The following is an 18,351-nucleotide window of genomic DNA, read 5'->3' as shown; positions in this document are numbered from 1 at the left end:
GATTACACACAGCCCAGCCTCATCTCATCCCAGCGTGGATTGGGTTACAATGAGGAAGAAGAGGAGGAAAAACAGGAGCTAGTTTCATGTGCTATAGAAAGTAATACCTGCACAACTGTCATACCGTCTGTTCAGCGTGGATGGCCTGAGAACAGGTGGGAGGAGGAGGAGAGCATGGTCAGTTTTCCTCTTCGTGAGGACACGGAAGTCTTGTCTGTTAGAAGTCTGGCAAGCATGGCTGAGTTTATGTTACTCTGCCTTACCCATGACCCTCGCGGTCTCAAAATTTTGGGTGACAGTCATTACTGGCTGGTGATACTTCTAGACCCACGCTACAAGGAGAACTTTCTATCTCTTATTCCTAAGGCCGACAGGTCTACTTAAATGGGTCAGTACCGGATGGCCCTTGTTGTGGAATTATTAAAAAATTCCCATCTGAAAACACTGGCAGCAGAGGTCATAGTTTGTTGAACAACCAAGGAGTACAGGCGAGAGAAACACAACTCCAATCCAGCAGAGGCAGGGGAACACTGGCAAAGTTCTGTAACAGTTTTCTTAGACCCTCCCACTGCACAGGCCCTGAGACGTGGGGTACTCTCACAAGGAGTGCAAAGTTTGGAAAGATGCTGAGAGAGTACCTTGCTGACCATACCATCATCCTCTGTGATTCCTTTGTGCCTTATAATTATTAGGTATCCAAGCTGAACATGTGGCATGAACTAGCTCTCTACGCCTTGGAGGCCCTGGCCTGCCCTGCCGCTAGCGTTCTGTCAGAGTGTGTTTTTAGTGCCTCTGGTGGAATTATAACTGATAAGCGCATCCGCCTGTCAACTGAAAATGCTGACAGGCTGACTCTTATAAAAATGAACAAGGGCTGTATTGGGCCAGGCTTCTCAACATCACCGAATGATAGCAGCGTAACATAAACTCAAATCCAGTGTCTTTTTTTTCAGGTCTATTCCCATGCATCTGTTCACACCCACACATGGGTATACACTTCCTGATTTTGGCTGTTTGCTGTTGTCCTCCTTCTTCTCCTCATCATCATCCTCCACCACCATATCACCAGGTTTACCGTAGTCCGTGATGCAATACCCACATAATTTTTTTAAAGGGTGCTTATGATGCCCGTAAAAACTATTTGTTAGTGTGTTCATGTGTACCCCCCAGGAGTAAATGTTTGTCAGCACATACACTTAGTGCATGGGAATTAGAAGTATAGGAGACCTGCTTCTTTCTAATGGAAACATTTTTTTTATGAGGCCCTCCTCCACGTCTCTTCCATGGGACATTGGAGTGCCTCCAAATTTTGGGCAGCCCTTGCATTCATTGCATAGGCAAACACTATTGGAGACCCACTTCCTAATAAAGGGAACAGTTTTTCATGAGGCCCTCCTGTACATCTCATCAAAAGGGTATTGGGGTGCACCCAAATTTTGGGCAGCCCATGCAATCACTGCATAGGCAAACACTATGGGGGACCCACTTCCTAATAATGGGAAGATTGTTATCAGGAGGCCCTTCTGTACGTCTCTTCAAAGGAGTATTGGGGTGCATCCAAATTTTGCACAGCCCTGCCACTCACTGCATAGACAAACACTATTGGAAACCCACTTCATAATAATGGGAACATTTTTTCATGAGGCCCTCCTGTAAGTCTCGTCAAAGGGGTATTGGGGTGCATCCAAATTTTTGGCAGCCCTTGCATTCACTGCATTAGCAAACACTATGGGAGACCCACTTCCTAATAATGGGAACAGTTTTTTATGAGGCCCTCCTGTACGTCTCGTCAAAGGGGTGTTGGGGTGCATCCAAATTTTTGGCAGCTGTGCCACTTACTGCACACACAATAACAGTATAAGAGGCCCACTGTTTAATAATAGGAACAACAAAGCATATGTCACGCTGCAGCACTGCAGGTAAATGCAAACTCCACTAGATGGCAGCAGAGTGGAGAAAGGGCTAGTCGGGGTGGGAAGAGAGGAATGAACAGACACGGGCAAAGACAGCTAAATGCAGCAGGACAAATCAGGATTTCACCAGAGCCAGCTACACAGGCCATAGGCAGGAAATAACTGGCACTGCCTGCAGGATGCAGCGCTGAGAAATAGCAGGCCTCACACTGGCACTAGGCAGAGAAAGTTAACCCCTGACATGACCAGACCGGGAAAGGAGAGACAAGACCCAAAACCTGGTCTGGATCATGACAGCATAGCTAGTTGATGGATCTCTAAGAATAGTGAGTGCCGACTGCTGGCCCTTTAAGAATAGTAAAGGCCGCCTGATGCCCCTCTAAAAATGGGCTTTGTGACTTTCAGAGTCCCTCCTTCATAAATGAAACAGGATGAGCCTGATGATGTGTCACACACCACATGGCCAGATAAGGTTTTAAAATGTTAAAATTATATTTCCCAGTGAATGCATTTGTTTTGGTTGAAAGAAATGCTAAAGTTCAAAAACGCATCACAAACGCTATGTGTGCATAGCCCAAGGTGTGGAGGTGCATTTTTGTTTTTGGTTATTTATTTTGCATTATATACAAGTAGTGTTGAGCGATACCTTCCGATATCGGAAAGTATCGGTATTGGATTGGATCGGCCGATATTAAAAAAATATCCGCTATCGCCGATACCGATACCCGATACCAATGCAAGTCAATGGGACCAAAATATCGGAATTAAAATAAACCCTTTCTTTCCTTGTAGGTTCATTCTACATGAAGGAAAACAACTAAGAATAATGTAGGATGTATTGGGGGAGGTGGCGGAGACATTAAAGGCATAGAGGTTTAGCCCAATCAAATAGAATAGCAGGAATTTTAATTTTTTTTTAAGACGTTCGGAGTTACAAAGATATTGACTATGTTAAGATTTTTTTTCATTTTGTCAGATGTTTGTTTCACTACTTCCATGCCCTTCACCTTCTTTTTTACTTCTCTGACACTTTCTTCTTCGTCATCCTCAGCAGCAGCGTCTTTGACATCAACTTTTTCTTCACCTTATTCGTCTTCTTCTTCATCTTCTACCTATTATTTTTTTTGTTACATTCTTCATATTCTTTTTATTAAACTATTATAATTCTTCATATTCTACTTCTTCATCATATTCTTATTTGTGACAGGCATTCCTGTAGTTATCTATAACAGTTTGAAGATTACACCTTCCATTCTGCCTGTCACAAAAGAGTTACAACAGGATTTGTCCGCGTTCAGTTAGGCCTGCAGCAGCAAGCTTTTTCCAGGGGCACCACGAGGAGGAACGGACTCACCCCCATACACTGCTTAGTCGTCTTCTGCTTATAATTTAGATAATATATTTTGCACTGATGTTTGTTCTTGTGCTTAATGTTCTTCTGCTCTTTGTTCTGCAGCCTCTTGTTCTTCTGCTTCTCGGTCTTCCGGGTCGTCGTCTTTAGGGTCTTGAACTTGGAAATGTAGCAGAAGGTACAAGAAGGCTGAGAAAATGCCGATAACCAGCTGATGGAACTGGAACTCGGATGGCTACCCGAAGGTCCAAGAGGCAATGGAACTACCGAGGACCAGCTGACGTTACTGGAACCCGGTTACTAAGCAGGAGGTACCCATGCCAGAAAGCACTACCAAGGACCACCTGACGTTGGTGGAACTCAGATACCCAGAAGGAGGCACCTAAGCCAAAGGCTCTGCCCGGAACCAGCTGACGGTACTGGAACCAAGATGGGGAGCAGAAGGTACAAGAGCAAAATACACTGCCGAGAACCAGCTGACGGTACTGGAACCCGGATGGGTAGCCGAAGGTACAAGAGCCAATGGAACTACCGAGGACCAGCTGACGGTCCTGGAACCCGGTTACTAAGCAGGAGGTACCCATGCCAGAAAGCACTACCAAGGACCACCTGACGTTGGTGGAACTCGGATACCCAGAAGGAGGCACCTAAGCCAAAGGCTCAGCCCGGAACCAGCTGACGGTACTGGAACCAGGGGGACCTATTCAAGATTGTCTTCCTAGAGCCCCAACTAGCGGTGTTGGAGCCAAGGGTCAGCAGGGGGAGCAGAGTGTAGGCCGAAGCCTTGCCGGCTACACAGCAGGGGAACAGCTGGCATTGCTGAACCCCACTGACACAGTGGCGAGGCGAGTGTTTTTCTCTGTGTAGCCAGCACTTCTGAACACCAACTGGCAGTGTTAGAGCCCAGGGAATCAAGGAGGAGCAGAGGAGCAGAGTGTAGGCCGAAGCCGGCACTGGAGGCAGCTTATTGTCTGTTGTGTCTGCATGGCGTTTGCAGGACACGTTGCCGGCTACACAGCAGGGGGAACAGCTGGCATTAATGAACCCCACTGACACAGTGGCGGGTGTTTTTCTCTGTGCAGCCAGCACTTCCGAGCACCAACTGGCGGTATTAGAGCCCAGGGACAGCAGGAGGAGCAGAGTGTAGGCCGAAGCCTGCACTGGAGGCAGCTAAGTGTCTGTTGTGTCTGCGTGGCGTTTGCAGGACACATTGCCGGCTACACAGCAGGGGAACAGCTGGCGTTGCTGAACCCCACTGACAGAGTGGCGAGGCGAGTGTTTTTCTCTGTGTAGCCAGCACTTCTGAACACCAACTGGGGTTGTTAGAGCCCAGGGTCAGCAGTAGGAGCAGAGGAGCAGATTGTAGGCCGAAGCCTGCACTGGAGGCAGTTTAATATCTGTTGTGTCTGCGTGGCATTTGCAGGACACGTTGCCGGCTACACAGCAGGGGAACGGCTGGCGTTACTGAACCCCACTGACACAGTGGCGGGTGTTTTTCTCTGTGCAGCCAGCACTTCCGAGCACCAACTGGTGGTGATAGAGCCAAGGGTAAGCAGGAGGAGCAGAGTGTAGGCCGAAGCCTGCACTGGAGGCAGTTTAATATCTGTTGTGTCTGCGTGGCGTTTGCAGGACACGTTGCCGGCTACACAGCAGGGGAACAGCTGGCATTACTGAACCCCATTGAGACAGTGGTGATTGTTTTTCTCTGTGCAGCCAGCACTTCCGAGCATGAACTGGCGGTGTTAGAGCCCAGGGTCAGCAGGAGGAGCAGAGGAGCAGAGTGTAGGCCGAAGCCTGCACTGGAGGCAGCTTATTGTCTGTTATGTCTGCGTGGCGTTTGCAGGACATGTTGCTGGCTACACAGCAGGGGAACAGCTTGCATTGCTAAACCCCACTGACACAGTGGCGGGTGTTTTTCTCTGTGCAGCCAGCACTTCCGGTGTTGTGAACTCTGTTTTTGGGCTCCCTCTTGTGGTCACAAGTGGTACTGTGTGAGTGCTGTCTTTGGGCTCCCTCTGGTGGCTCTTTGTGTCTTTCTGCAGGTCTGAGGCGGATCAGCTGTCTCGTTATCTGTTAGCTGGTTTCCTATTTAGCTCATCAGGACTTTCAGTGTTTGCCTGCTGCCGATGTATTCAGTGCTATCTTGATCCTCCTGAATTCCTTCGCTATCAGTCTCTCCAAGAGAAGCTAAGTTTTCTGTTTGGTTATTTTTTGCTCATTAGTGTTCAATATTTTTTGGTTATTTACTTGTCCTTGTCCAGCTTGCTAATATGTGATTTCCTTGCTTGCTGGTAGCTCTAGGGGGCTGAGTTTCTCCCCTCACAGTTGGTGTGGGGGTTCTTGTATTCTCAGCGTGGATATTTTGTATAGGGTTTTTTACTGACCGCACAGTTCCCTGCCTGTCTTCTGCTATCTAGTATTAGTGGGCCTCATTTGCTGAATCTGTTTTCATTTCTACGTTTTGCATTTTCCCCTTACCTCACCGTTAATATTTGTTGGGGGCTTACTATATCTTTGGGGTCATTTCTCTGAGGCAAGTGAGGTCTTACTTTCTCTATAGGGGTAGCAAGTTTCTCAGGCTGCGTCGAGATGTCCAGGAATTTAGGCACGTTCACCGGCTACCTTCAGTGTGTTTGGTTAGGATCAGGTTTTGCGGTCAGTCCAGTTACCACCTCCCTAGAGCTCGTTCTATGTTCAGTAACTTAGCTAGTTCATTCTGTGATCCTCAGCCACTAAGGATGATAACAGTACAGCAGGCCATAAAGTGTTTAATGCATCGCAGAAGTGGGATAAGAGAAGCCCTGAGTACAATTTTTTTTTTTTTCCTCTCCCTTTGCTGCAGTTTGTCCAGCTTCTCTCATCCCCTTAATCTCTGGGTGGCTTTGAGTTCAGCTGCAGACATGGATATTCAGAGTCTGACTTCTAGTGTGGATCATCTTGCTGCAAGGGTGCAAAGCATTCAGGATTTTGTTGTTCACAGTCCTATCTCTGAGCCAAACGTACCTATTCCTGAGTTGCTTTCTGGAGATAGATCTAGGTTTCTGAATTTTAAGAATAATTGTAAATTATTTCTTTCTTTGAGACCTCGTTCCTCTGGTGATTCCGCTCAGCAAGTTAGAATTGTTATCTCCCTGTTACGTGGCGACCCTCAAGATTGGGCTTTCTCCCTGGCGCCAGGAGATCCTGCATTGCTGAATGTGAATGCATTTTTTCTGGCACTTGGTTTGCTTTATGAGGAACCTAAGGTATAAGGTTCCTTATCTTGAGAACCAGGCAGAAAAGGCCTTGCTGGCTCTCTCTCAGGGCCAGGATGAAGCTGAGGTGTATTGTCAAAAATTTCGGAAATGGTCGGTGCTTACTCAATGGAATGAGTGTGCCCTGGCTGCAAATTTCAGAGAAGGTCTTTCTGAAGCCATTAAGAATGTTATGGTGGGGTTCCCCACGCCTGCAAGTCTGAATGACTCAATGGCTTTGGCCATTCAGATTGATCGGCGTTTGCGGGAGCGCAAATCTGCGCACCATCTGGCGGTGTTTTCTGAACAGAGACCTGAGTCTATGCAATGTGACCGAATTCTGACCAGAATTGAGCGGCAAAATCATAGACGTCAAAATGGGTTGTGCTTTTACTGTGGTGATTCAACTCATGTTATCTCAGCATGCGCTAAGCGCGTAAAAAAAAAATCGCTAAATCTGTCACCGTTGGTACTATACAGCTTAAATTCATTTTGTCTGTTACTTTAATTTGTTCTTTGTCATCCTACTCGGTTATGGCTTTTGTGGATTCAGGTGCTGCCCTGAACCTGATGGATTTGTCGTTTGCCAGGCGCTGTGGTTTTGTTCTGGAGCCTTTAGAATTCCCTATTCCACTCAGGGGAATTGATGCTACACCATTGGCTGAGAATAAGCCTCAGTATTGGACTAAAGTGACCATGTGCATGACTCCTGTACATCAGGAGGTGATTCGCTTTCTTGTGCTGCATAATTTGCATGATGTTGTAATTTTGGGTCTACCATGGCTGCAGGCCCATAATCCAGTTCTGGATTGGAAAACTATGTCTGTTTCAATTTGGGGTTGCCAGGGGATTCATGGCGATGCTCCTTTGGTGTCAATTGCTTCTTCCACTCCTTCTGAGGTTCCTGAGTTTTTGTCGGACTACCAGGATGTATTTGATGAGCCCAGATCCGGTGCCCTGCCTCCTCACAGGGATTGTGATTGTGCTATAAATTTGATTCCTGGTAGTAAGTTCCCTAAGGGACAACTTTTTAATTTGTCTGTACCAGAACATGCCGCGATGCGGAGTTATATAAAGGAGTCTTTAGAGAAGGGACATATTCGCCCGTCCTCCTCCCCTCTTGGTGCAGGATTCTTTTTTGTGGCCAAAAAGGATGGTTCTCTGAGACCTTGTATAGATTATCGTCTTCTAAATAAAATCACGGTCAAATTTCAGTATCCTTTGCCATTATTGTCTGATCTGTTTGCTCGGATTAAGGGTTCCAGTTGGTTCACCAAGATAGATCTTCGTGGTGCGTATAACCTTGTGCGTATTAAGCAGGGGGATGAATGGAAAACAGCATTTAATATGCCCGAAGGCCATTTTGAGTACTTGGTGATGCCTTTTGGACTCTAATGCTCCTTCTGTGTTCCAGTCCTTCATGCATGACATCTTCCGAGAATATCTGGATAAATTTATGATTGTGTATCTGGATGACATTTTGGTCTTTTCTGAGGACTGGGAGTCCCATGTGAAGCAGGTCAGGATGGTATTTCAGGTCCTGCGTGCTAATGCCTTATTTGTGAAGGGCTTAAAATGTCTCTTCGGAGTACAGAAGGTTTCCTTTTTGGGTTTTATTTTTTCTCCTTCTTCTATTGAGATGGACCCAGTCAAGGTCCAGGCTATTCATGACTGGACTCAGCCTACATCTGTTAAGAGCCTTCAGAAGTTCTTGGGTTTTGCTAATTTTTACCGTCGCTTCATTGCTAATTTTTCTGGCATGGTTAAACCCTTGACAGATTTGACCAAGAAGGGTTCTGATGTGACTAATTGGTCTCCTGCGGCCGTGGAAGCCTTTCGGGAGCTGAAGCGCCGGTTTTCTTCGGCTCCAGTTTTGTGTCAGCCTGATGTCTCTCTTCCTTTTCAGGTCGAGGTTGATGCTTCTGAGATTGGAGCAGGGGCTGTTTTGTCGCAGAGAAGCTCTGATTGCTCTGTGATGAAACCTTGTGCTTTCTTTTCAAGAAAGTTTTCGCCTGCCGAGCGGAATTATGATGTTGGTAATCGGGAGTTGTTGGCTATGAAGTGGGCATTTGAGGAGTGGCGACATTGGCTCGAGGGAGCTAAGCATCGTGTGGTGGTCTTGACTGATCACAAAAATCTGATTTATCTCGAGTCTGCCAAGCGGCTGAATCCTAGACAGGCTCGTTGGTTGTTGTTTTTCTCCCGTTTCGATTTCGTGGTCCCGTACCTGCCTGGTTCGAAGAACGTGAAGGCTGATGCTCTTTCTAGGAGTTTTGTGCCTGACTCTCCGGGAGTTTCAGAGCCGGCTGGTATTCTCAGAGAGGGAGTGATTTTGTCTGCCATTTCCTCAGATTTGCGACGAGTGCTGCAGAAATTTCAGGCAGATAGACCTGACCGTTGCCCACCAGAGAGACTGTTTGTCCCAGATAGATGGACCAGCAGAGTTATTTCCGAGGTTCATTCTTCGGTGTTGGCAGGCCATCCTGGGATTTTTGGTACCAGAGATTTGGTGGCTAGGTCCTTCTGGTGGCCTTCCTTGTCGCGGGATGTGCGTTCCTTTGTGCAGTCCTGTGGGATTTTTGCTTGGGCTAAGCCTTGCTGTTCTCATGCCAGCGGTTTGCTTTTGCCTTTGCCTGTCCCGAAGAGGCCTTGGACGCACATTTCCATGGATTTTATTTCGGATCTTCCAGTCTCTCAAAGAATGTCTGTCATCTGGGTGGCGTGTGATCGTTTTTCCAAAATGGTCCATTTGGTGCCCTTGCCTAAGTTGCCTTCCTCCTCCGATTTGGTTTCTCTATTTTTTCAGAATGTGGTTCGCTTGCACGGCATCCCTGAAAATATTGTGTCTGACAGAGGATCCCAATTTGTGTCCAGATTTTGGCGGATCTTTTGTGCTAAGATGGGCATTGATTTGTCTTTTTCGTCGGCCTTCCATCCTCAGACGAATGGCCAAACCGAGCGAACTAATCAGACCTTGGAAACTTATTTAAGATGTTTTGTTTCTGCTGATTAGGATGATTGAGTGACTTTTTTGCCATTGGCCGAGTTTGCCCTTAATAATCGGGCTAGTTCTGCTACTTTGGTTTCACCTTTTTTCTGCAATTCTGGTTTCCATCCTCGTTTTTCCTCGGGTCAGGTTGAGCCTTCTGACTGTCCTGGGGTGGATTCTGTGGTGGATAGGTTGCAGCAGATTTGGAACCATGTGGTGGACAATTTGAAGTTGTCACAGGAGAAGGCTCAGTGCTTTGCCAACCGCCGTCGCGGTGTGGGTCCCCGACTTCGTGTTGGGGATTTGGTATGGCTGTCTTCTCGGTATGTTCCTATGAAGGTCTCTTCTCCTAAGTTCAAGCCTCGCTTCATCGGTCCTTATAAGATTTTGGAAATCCTTAACCCGGTGTCATTTTGTTTGGACCTCCCAGCGTCGTTTGCCATTCATAACGTGTTCCATAGGTCTTTGTTGCGGAGGTATGTGGTGCCTGTGGTTCCTTCTGTTGAGCCCCCTGCCCCGGTGCTGGTTGAGGGCGAATTGGAGTACGTGGTGGAGAAGATCTTGGATTCTCGTATTTCTAGACGGAGGCTTCAGTATTTGGTTAAGTGGAAGGGCTATGGTCAGGAGGATAATTCCTGGGTTGTCGCCTCTGATGTTCATGCGGCCGATTTGGTTCATGCCTTCCATGTGGCTCATCCTGATCGCCCTGGGGTTTTTGATGAGGGTTCGGTGACCCCTCCTCAAGGGGGGGTACTGTTGTGAACTCTGTTTTGGGGCTCTCTCTTGTGCTCACAAGTGGTACTGTGTGAGTGCTGTCTTTGGGCTCCCTCTGGTGGCTCTTTGTGTCTTTCTGCAGGTCTGAGGCGGATCAGCTGTCTCGTTATCTGTTAGCTGGTTTCCTATTTAGCTCACCTGGACTTTCAGTGTTTGCCTGCTGCCGATGTATTCAGTGCTATCTTGATCCTCCTGAATTCCTTCGCTATCAGTCTCTCCAAGAGAAGCTAAGTTTTCTGTTTGGTTATTTTTTGCTCATTAGTGTTCAATATTTTTGGTTATTTACTTGTCCTTGTCCAGCTTGCTAATATGTGATTTCCTTGCTTGCTGGTAGCTCTAGGGGGCTGAGTTTCTCCCCTCACACCGTTAGTTGGTGTGGGGGTTCTTGTATTCTCAGCGTGGATATTTTGTATAGGGTTTTTTACTGACCGCACAGTTCCCTGCCTGTCTTCTGCTATCTAGTATTAGTGGGCCTCATTTGCTGAATCTGTTTTCATTTCTACGTTTTGTATTTTCCCCTTACCTCACTGTTAATATTTGTTGGGGGCTTACTATATCTTTGGGGTCATTTCTCTGAGGCAAGTGAGGTCTTACTTTCTCTATAGGGGTAGCAAGTTTCTCAGGCTGCGTCGAGACGTCCAGGAATTTAGGCACGTTCACCGGCTACCTTCAGTGTGTTTGGTTAGGATCAGGTTTTGCGGTCAGTCCAGTTACCACCTCCCTAGAGCTCGTTCTATGTTCAGTAACTTAGCTCGTTCATTCTGTGATCCTCAGCCACTAAGGATCATAACATTCCGGGCACCAACTGGCGGTGTTAGAGCACAGGGACAGCAGAGGAGCAGAATGTAGGCTGAAGCCTGCACTGGAGGCAGTTTAATATCTGTTGTGTCTGCGTGGTTTTGCAGGACACGTTGCCGGCTACACAGAAGGGGAACAGCTGGCGTTACTGAACCCCACTGACACAGTGGCGGGTGTTTTTCTCTGTGCAGCCAGCACTTCTGAGCACCAACTGGCGGTGATAGAGCCCAGGGTCAGCAGGAGGAGCAGAGTGTAGGCCGAAGCCTGCACTGGAGGCAGTTTAATATCTGTTGTATCTGCGTGGCGTTTGCAGGACACGTTGCCGGCTACACAGCAGGGGAACAGCTGGCATTACTGAACCCCATTGACACAGTGGCGAGTGTTTTTCTCTGTGCAGCCAGCACTTCCGAGCACCAACTGGCAGTGTTAGAGCCCAGGGTCAGCAGGAGGAGCAGAGGAGCAGAGTGTAGGCCGAAGACTGCACTGGAGGCAGTTTAATATCTGTTTTGTCTGCTGTTGTGAATTCTGTTTTTGGGCTCCCTCTGGTGGTTACTGGTGGTACTGGTTGACTGGTGTCTTGTTTTTTCCAGTGCACCTGTTTCCATTAGGAAATTGGGAGTCTCCTATTTAGTCTGGCTTCCCAGTCATTGCAGTGCCGGCAATCAATGTTATCAGAGCACCTTGTTGCTTGCTTCCTGCTCCAAGTCTGCAAGTCAGCTAAGTTGAATCTTTGGCTTTTGTGTTTGTTTTGTCCAGCATGCATTTTCATATCTCGTGCGGCTGGAAGCTCTAGTGATCTGGAATTGCTACTCCGGTGTCATGAGTTGACAACGGAGTTAAGGTAATTCCAGGATGGCTGTTCAGGGTTTTGAGGTGACCGCGAAGTCCTCTTTGGTATATTCCGCTATCTAGTCAGAGGGCCTCGCTTTGCTGTATCTATATTCATACTGCGTTTGTGTTTTCCTCTTACCTAACCGTTATTATATGTGGGGGGCTACTATAACCTTTGGGGTTTCCCTGGAGGCAAGTCAGGTCTGTGTATTCCTCTATTAGGGGTAGTTAGTAGTGTTGAGCGATACTTTCCGATATCGGAAAGTATCGGTATCGGAAAGTATCGGCCGATACCGTCAAAATATCGGATCCAATCCGATACCGATACCCGATCCCAATGCAAGTCAATGGGACGAAAATATCGGAATTAAAATAAACCCTTTATAAACTTGTAGGTTCATTCTACATGAAGGAAAACAACTAAGAATAATGTAGGATGTATTGGGGGACGTGGCGGAGATATTAAAGGGACAGAGGTTTAGCCCAATGTAATAGAATAGCAGGATTTTTAATTTTTTTTTATGAAGTTCGGCGTTAGAAAGAATGTGACTATGTTATTTTTTTTTTTTTTTTATGTCAGATATTGATGTTTCACTACTTCCACGCCCTTCACCTTCTTTTTTACTTCTCCCACGCTTTCTTCTTAATTATCCTCATCATCAGCTTCTTTGACATCAACTTCTTCACCTTATTCATCTTCTTCTTCATCTTCTACCTATTATTTTTTGGGTTACATTGTTCATATTCTTTTTATTTTACTATTATCTTCATCATATTCAACTTCTTCATCATATTCTTATTTGTGACAGGCATTCCCGTAGTTGTTATCTATAAAAGTTTGAAGATTACACCTTCCGTTCTGCCTGTCACAAACCAGTTACATTTGTCCGCGTTCAGTTTGGCCTGCAGCATCAGGCTTTATCCAGGGGCACCACGAGGAGGAACGGACTCACCCCCATACACTGCTTAGTCTTCTTCTGCTTATAATTTACATAATATTTTTTTGCTCTGATATTTTGTGTTATGCTTAATGTCCTTCTGCTCTTTGTTCTGCAGCCTCTTGTTCTTCTGCTTCTCGGTCTTCCAGGTCGTCGTCGTCTCCAGGGTCGTCGTCTCCGGGGTCGTCGTCATCGGGGTGGTCTCCGGGGTCGTCGTCATCGGGGTGGTCTTCAGGGTCATCGTCTCCAGGGTCGTCGTCATCACGGTGGTTGTCGTCTCTGGTGTCGTCGTCATCTTAGGGGTGTTCTTCCGGGTCATCGTGTTTAGTCTCTTGAACTTGGAAATGTAGCAGAAGGTACAAGAAGGCTGAGAAAATGCCGAGAACCAGCTGATGGAACTGGAACTCGGATGGCTACCCGAAGGTCCAAGAGCCAATGGAACTACCGAGGACCAGCTGACGTTACTGGAACCCGGTTACTAAGCAGGAGGTACCCGTGCCTGAAAGCACTACCAAGGACCACCTGACGTTGGTGGAACTCGGATACCCAGAGGGAGGCACCTAAGCCAAAGGCTCTGCCCGGAACCAGCTGACGGTACTGGAACCAGGATGGGGAGCAGAAGGTACAAGAGCAAAAGACACTGCCGAGAACCAGCTGACGGTGCTGGAACCCGGATGGGTAGCCGAAGGTCCAAGAGCCAATGGAACTACCGAGGACCAGCTGACGTTACTGGAACCCGGTTACTAAGCAGGAGGTACCCGTGCCTGAAAGCACTACCAAGGACCACCTGACGTTGGTGGAACTCGGATACCCAGAGGGAGGCACCTAAGCCAAAGGCTCTGCCCGGAACCAGCTGACGGTACTGGAACCAGGATGTGGAGCAGAAGGTACAAGAGCAAGTGTCTGCGTGGCTTTTGCAGGACACGTTGCCGGCTGCACAGCAGGGGAACAGCTGGCGGTGCTGGACCCCACTGACACATTGGCGAGGTGTTTGGCTCTGTGCAGCCAGCACTTCCGGACAGCAACGAGCGGTGTTGTAGCCCGGGCTCTGCAGGGGGAGCAGAGTGTAGGCCGAAGCCTACTTGAACCAATTTCAAAGGTAACCTTTAACCCCCCCTCAGGGGTTAGAAAGTAGAAGAGCCACAGCTTATGCAGCAGTAGTGCTGCACAAGTCAAAGGTTGCTCTTTTAATTTCGCTCCTTGCACACGCTGAATGAAACACGTATAACATTTAGCCCTTTATACAGTCAAACTGTGTTGGAGGCGCGAGTTCCCTTTGTAATGAGACGCAGCACAGATGTCAAGAATCCCACCTTGGTGCTGGGTGCAGCCTCCTGAGCGTTGTTATTTGCTGTACAGGAGTCTGCGCTGTCGTGTTATCCCCTGGCCTAGCGCCGTTAGCGCTGCCCATCTTCTGACCTCATTTAATGTTGGCCGGTGCGGTTCGCGATGCCCATGAATCACAGCCCCGCAGTGTATTGACATAGTTTAAACACTGCGGGGCTGGGATTCATGGCCTGGCGCAGTACATATGTTCGCCTCTCGCTTGGGTTCTTACACCCGCTTCAGACTATGCGGCGTCATCTGATCCCTTATCGCATGCCACGGCCATGAAGCCGCACAGTCCGAAGAAGGCGGAAGGAGAGGAGGGACAGGCGAACTGATGCACTGATCCTGCCCATCAATCACACCCTCGCAGTCCCAATAAATAAGACACCGAGGGGCGTTGTGTGGGTCAGGGCGGCCGCAGAGGCGCAGGCAGCCAAACCATGATGCCAGAAGACGGGCAGCGCTACCAAGGGGGTTGCAGCGTGTCATTACAAAGGAAAGTCACACCACCGGGACGGTTAAATGGTCACACAGAGGACACATTGCAGACGTGTTTTCAGTTCCACATGTGCGAGGAGAATACGTTTCTGAGCCACCTTGCACACATGCAGCATTACCGCTGTACAAGGTGGCTGGATAACGTAAAAACGCCTGGGGGAGGGGGGACAGGTTCCCTTCAATTTCAGTTCTTGTGTCTGCGTGGCTTTTGCAGGACACGTTGCCGGCTGCACAGCAGGGGAACAGCTGGCGGTGCTGGACCCCACTGACACATTGGCTGGTGTTTTTCTCTGTGCAGCTAGCACATCTGGGCAAAAACTGGCGGTGTGTTAGAGCCCAGGGACAGCAGGAGGAGGAGCAGGAGGAGGAGGAGCAGGGGGAGGGGAGTGTAGGCCGAAGCCTGCACAGGCGGCAGCTTTGGGTGTGTTGTGTCTGCGTGACTTTTGCAGGACACGTTGCCGGCTACACAGCAGGGGAACAGCTGGCGGTGCTGGACCCCACTGACACATTGGCGAGGTGTTTGGCTCTGTGCAGCCAGCACTTCCGGACAGCAACTAGCGTTGTTGGAGCCCGGGCTCTGCAGGTGGAGCAGAGTGTAGGCCGAAGCCTAATTGAACCGATTTCAAAAGTCACCTTTAACCCCCCCTCAGGGGTTACAAAGTAGAAGAGCCACAGCTTATGCAGCAGCAGTGCTGCGCAAGTCAAAGGTTGCTCTTGTAATTTTTCTCCTTGCACACGCTGAATGGAACACGTATAACATTCAGCCCTTTAGACAGTCAAACTGTGTAATGGAGGCGAGAGTTCCCTTTGTAATGAGACGCAGCACAGGTGTCAAGAATCCCACCTTGGTGCTGGGTGCAGCCTCCCGAGCGTTGTTATTTGCTGTACAGGAGTCTGCGCTGTCGTGTTATCCCCTGGCCTAGCGCCGTTAGCGCTGCCCATCTTCTGGCATCATGTAATGTCGGCCGGTGCGGTTCGCGATGCCCATGAATCCCAGCCCCGCAGTGTCTTAACATTGTTAAAACACTGCGGGGCTGGGATTCAGGGCCTGGCGCAGCACATATGTTCGCCTCTCACACTCGGGTCCTTACACCCGCTTCAGACTGTGCGGCGTCATCTGATCCCTTATCGCATGCCACGGCCATGAAGCCGCACAGTCCGAAGAAGGCGGAAGGAGAGGAGGGACAGGCGAACTGATGCACTGATCCTGCCCATCAATCACACCCTCGCAGTCCCAATAAATAAGACACCGAGGGGCGTTGTGTGGGTCAGGGCGGCCGCAGAGGCGCAGGCAGCCAAACCATGATGCCAGAAGACGGGCAGCGCTACCAAGGGGGTTGCAGCGTGTCATTACAAAGGAAAGTCACACCACCGGGACGGTTAAATGGTCACACAGAGGACACATTGCAGACGTGTTTTCAGTTCCACATGTGCGAGGAGAATACGTTTCTGAGCCACCTTGCACACATGCAGCATTACCGCTGTACAAGGTGGCTGGATAACGTAAAAACGCCTGGGGGAGGGGGGACAGGTTCCCTTCAATTTCAGTTCTTGTGTCTGCGTGGCTTTTGCAGGACACGTTGCCGGCTGCACAGCAGGGGAACAGCTGGCGGTGCTGGACCCCACTGACACATTGGCTGGTGTTTTTCTCTGTGCAGCTAGCACATCTGGGCAAAAACTGGCGGTGTGTTAGAGCCCAGGGACAGCAGGAGGAGGAGCAGGAGGAGGAGGAGCAGGGGGAGGGGAGTGTAGGCCGAAGCCTGCACAGGCGGCAGCTTTGGGTGTGTTGTGTCTGCGTGACTTTTGCAGGACACGTTGCCGGCTACACAGCAGGGGAACAGCTGGCGGTGCTGGACCCCACTGACACATTGGCGAGGTGTTTGGCTCTGTGCAGCCAGCACTTCCGGACAGCAACTAGCGTTGTTGGAGCCCGGGCTCTGCAGGTGGAGCAGAGTGTAGGCCGAAGCCTAATTGAACCGATTTCAAAAGTCACCTTTAACCCCCCCTCAGGGGTTACAAAGTAGAAGAGCCACAGCTTATGCAGCAGCAGTGCTGCGCAAGTCAAAGGTTGCTCTTGTAATTTTTCTCCTTGCACACGCTGAATGGAACACGTATAACATTCAGCCCTTTAGACAGTCAAACTGTGTAATGGAGGCGAGAGTTCCCTTTGTAATGAGACGCAGCACAGGTGTCAAGAATCCCACCTTGGTGCTGGGTGCAGCCTCCCGAGCGTTGTTATTTGCTGTACAGGAGTCTGCGCTGTCGTGTTATCCCCTGGCCTAGCGCCGTTAGCGCTGCCCATCTTCTGGCATCATGTAATGTCGGCCGGTGCGGTTCGCGATGCCCATGAATCCCAGCCCCGCAGTGTCTTAACATTGTTAAAACACTGCGGGGCTGGGATTCAGGGCCTGGCGCAGCACATATGTTCGCCTCTCACACTCGGGTCCTTACACCCGCTTCAGACTGTGCGGCGTCATCTGATCCCTTATCGCATGCCACGGCCATGAAGCCGCACAGTCCGAAGAAGGCGGAAGGAGAGGAGGGACAGGCGAACTGATGCACTGATCCTGCCCATCAATCACACCCTCGCAGTCCCAATAAATAAGACACCGAGGGGCGTTGTGTGGGTCAGGGCGGCCGCAGAGGCGCAGGCAGCCAAACCATGATGCCAGAAGACGGGCAGCGCTACCAAGGGGGTTGCAGCGTGTCATTACAAAGGAAAGTCACACCACCGGGACGGTTAAATGGTCACACAGAGGACACATTGCAGACGTGTTTTCAGTTCCACATGTGCGAGGAGAATACGTTTCTGAGCCACCTTGCACACATGCAGCATTACCGCTGTACAAGGTGGCTGGATAACGTAAAAACGCCTGGGGGAGGGGGGACAGGTTCCCTTCAATTTCAGTTCTTGTGTCTGCGTGGCTTTTGCAGGACACGTTGCCGGCTGCACAGCAGGGGAACAGCTGGCGGTGCTGGACCCCACTGACACATTGGCTGGTGTTTTTCTCTGTGCAGCTAGCACATCTGGGCAAAAACTGGCGGTGTGTTAGAGCCCAGGGACAGCAGGAGGAGGAGCAGGAGGAGGAGGAGCAGGGGGAGGGGAGTGTAGGCCGAAGCCTGCACAGGCGGCAGCTTTGGGTGTGTTGTGTCTGCGTGACTTTTGCAGGACACGTTGCCGGCTACACAGCAGGGGAACAGCTGGCGGTGCTGGACCCCACTGACACATTGGCGAGGTGTTTGGCTCTGTGCAGCCAGCACTTCCGGACAGCAACTAGCGTTGTTGGAGCCCGGGCTCTGCAGGTGGAGCAGAGTGTAGGCCGAAGCCTAATTGAACCGATTTCAAAAGTCACCTTTAACCCCCCCTCAGGGGTTACAAAGTAGAAGAGCCACAGCTTATGCAGCAGCAGTGCTGCGCAAGTCAAAGGTTGCTCTTGTAATTTTTCTCCTTGCACACGCTGAATGGAACACGTATAACATTCAGCCCTTTAGACAGTCAAACTGTGTAATGGAGGCGAGAGTTCCCTTTGTAATGAGACGCAGCACAGGTGTCAAGAATCCCACCTTGGTGCTGGGTGCAGCCTCCCGAGCGTTGTTATTTGCTGTACAGGAGTCTGCGCTGTCGTGTTATCCCCTGGCCTAGCGCCGTTAGCGCTGCCCATCTTCTGGCATCATGTAATGTCGGCCGGTGCGGTTC

This window comes from Ranitomeya variabilis, chromosome 4 (assembly GCF_051348905.1).
Source record: "Ranitomeya variabilis isolate aRanVar5 chromosome 4, aRanVar5.hap1, whole genome shotgun sequence".
In the NCBI taxonomy this organism is placed as follows: domain Eukaryota; kingdom Metazoa; phylum Chordata; class Amphibia; order Anura; family Dendrobatidae; genus Ranitomeya; species Ranitomeya variabilis.
Note: the sequence above shows the minus strand (reverse complement) of the source record.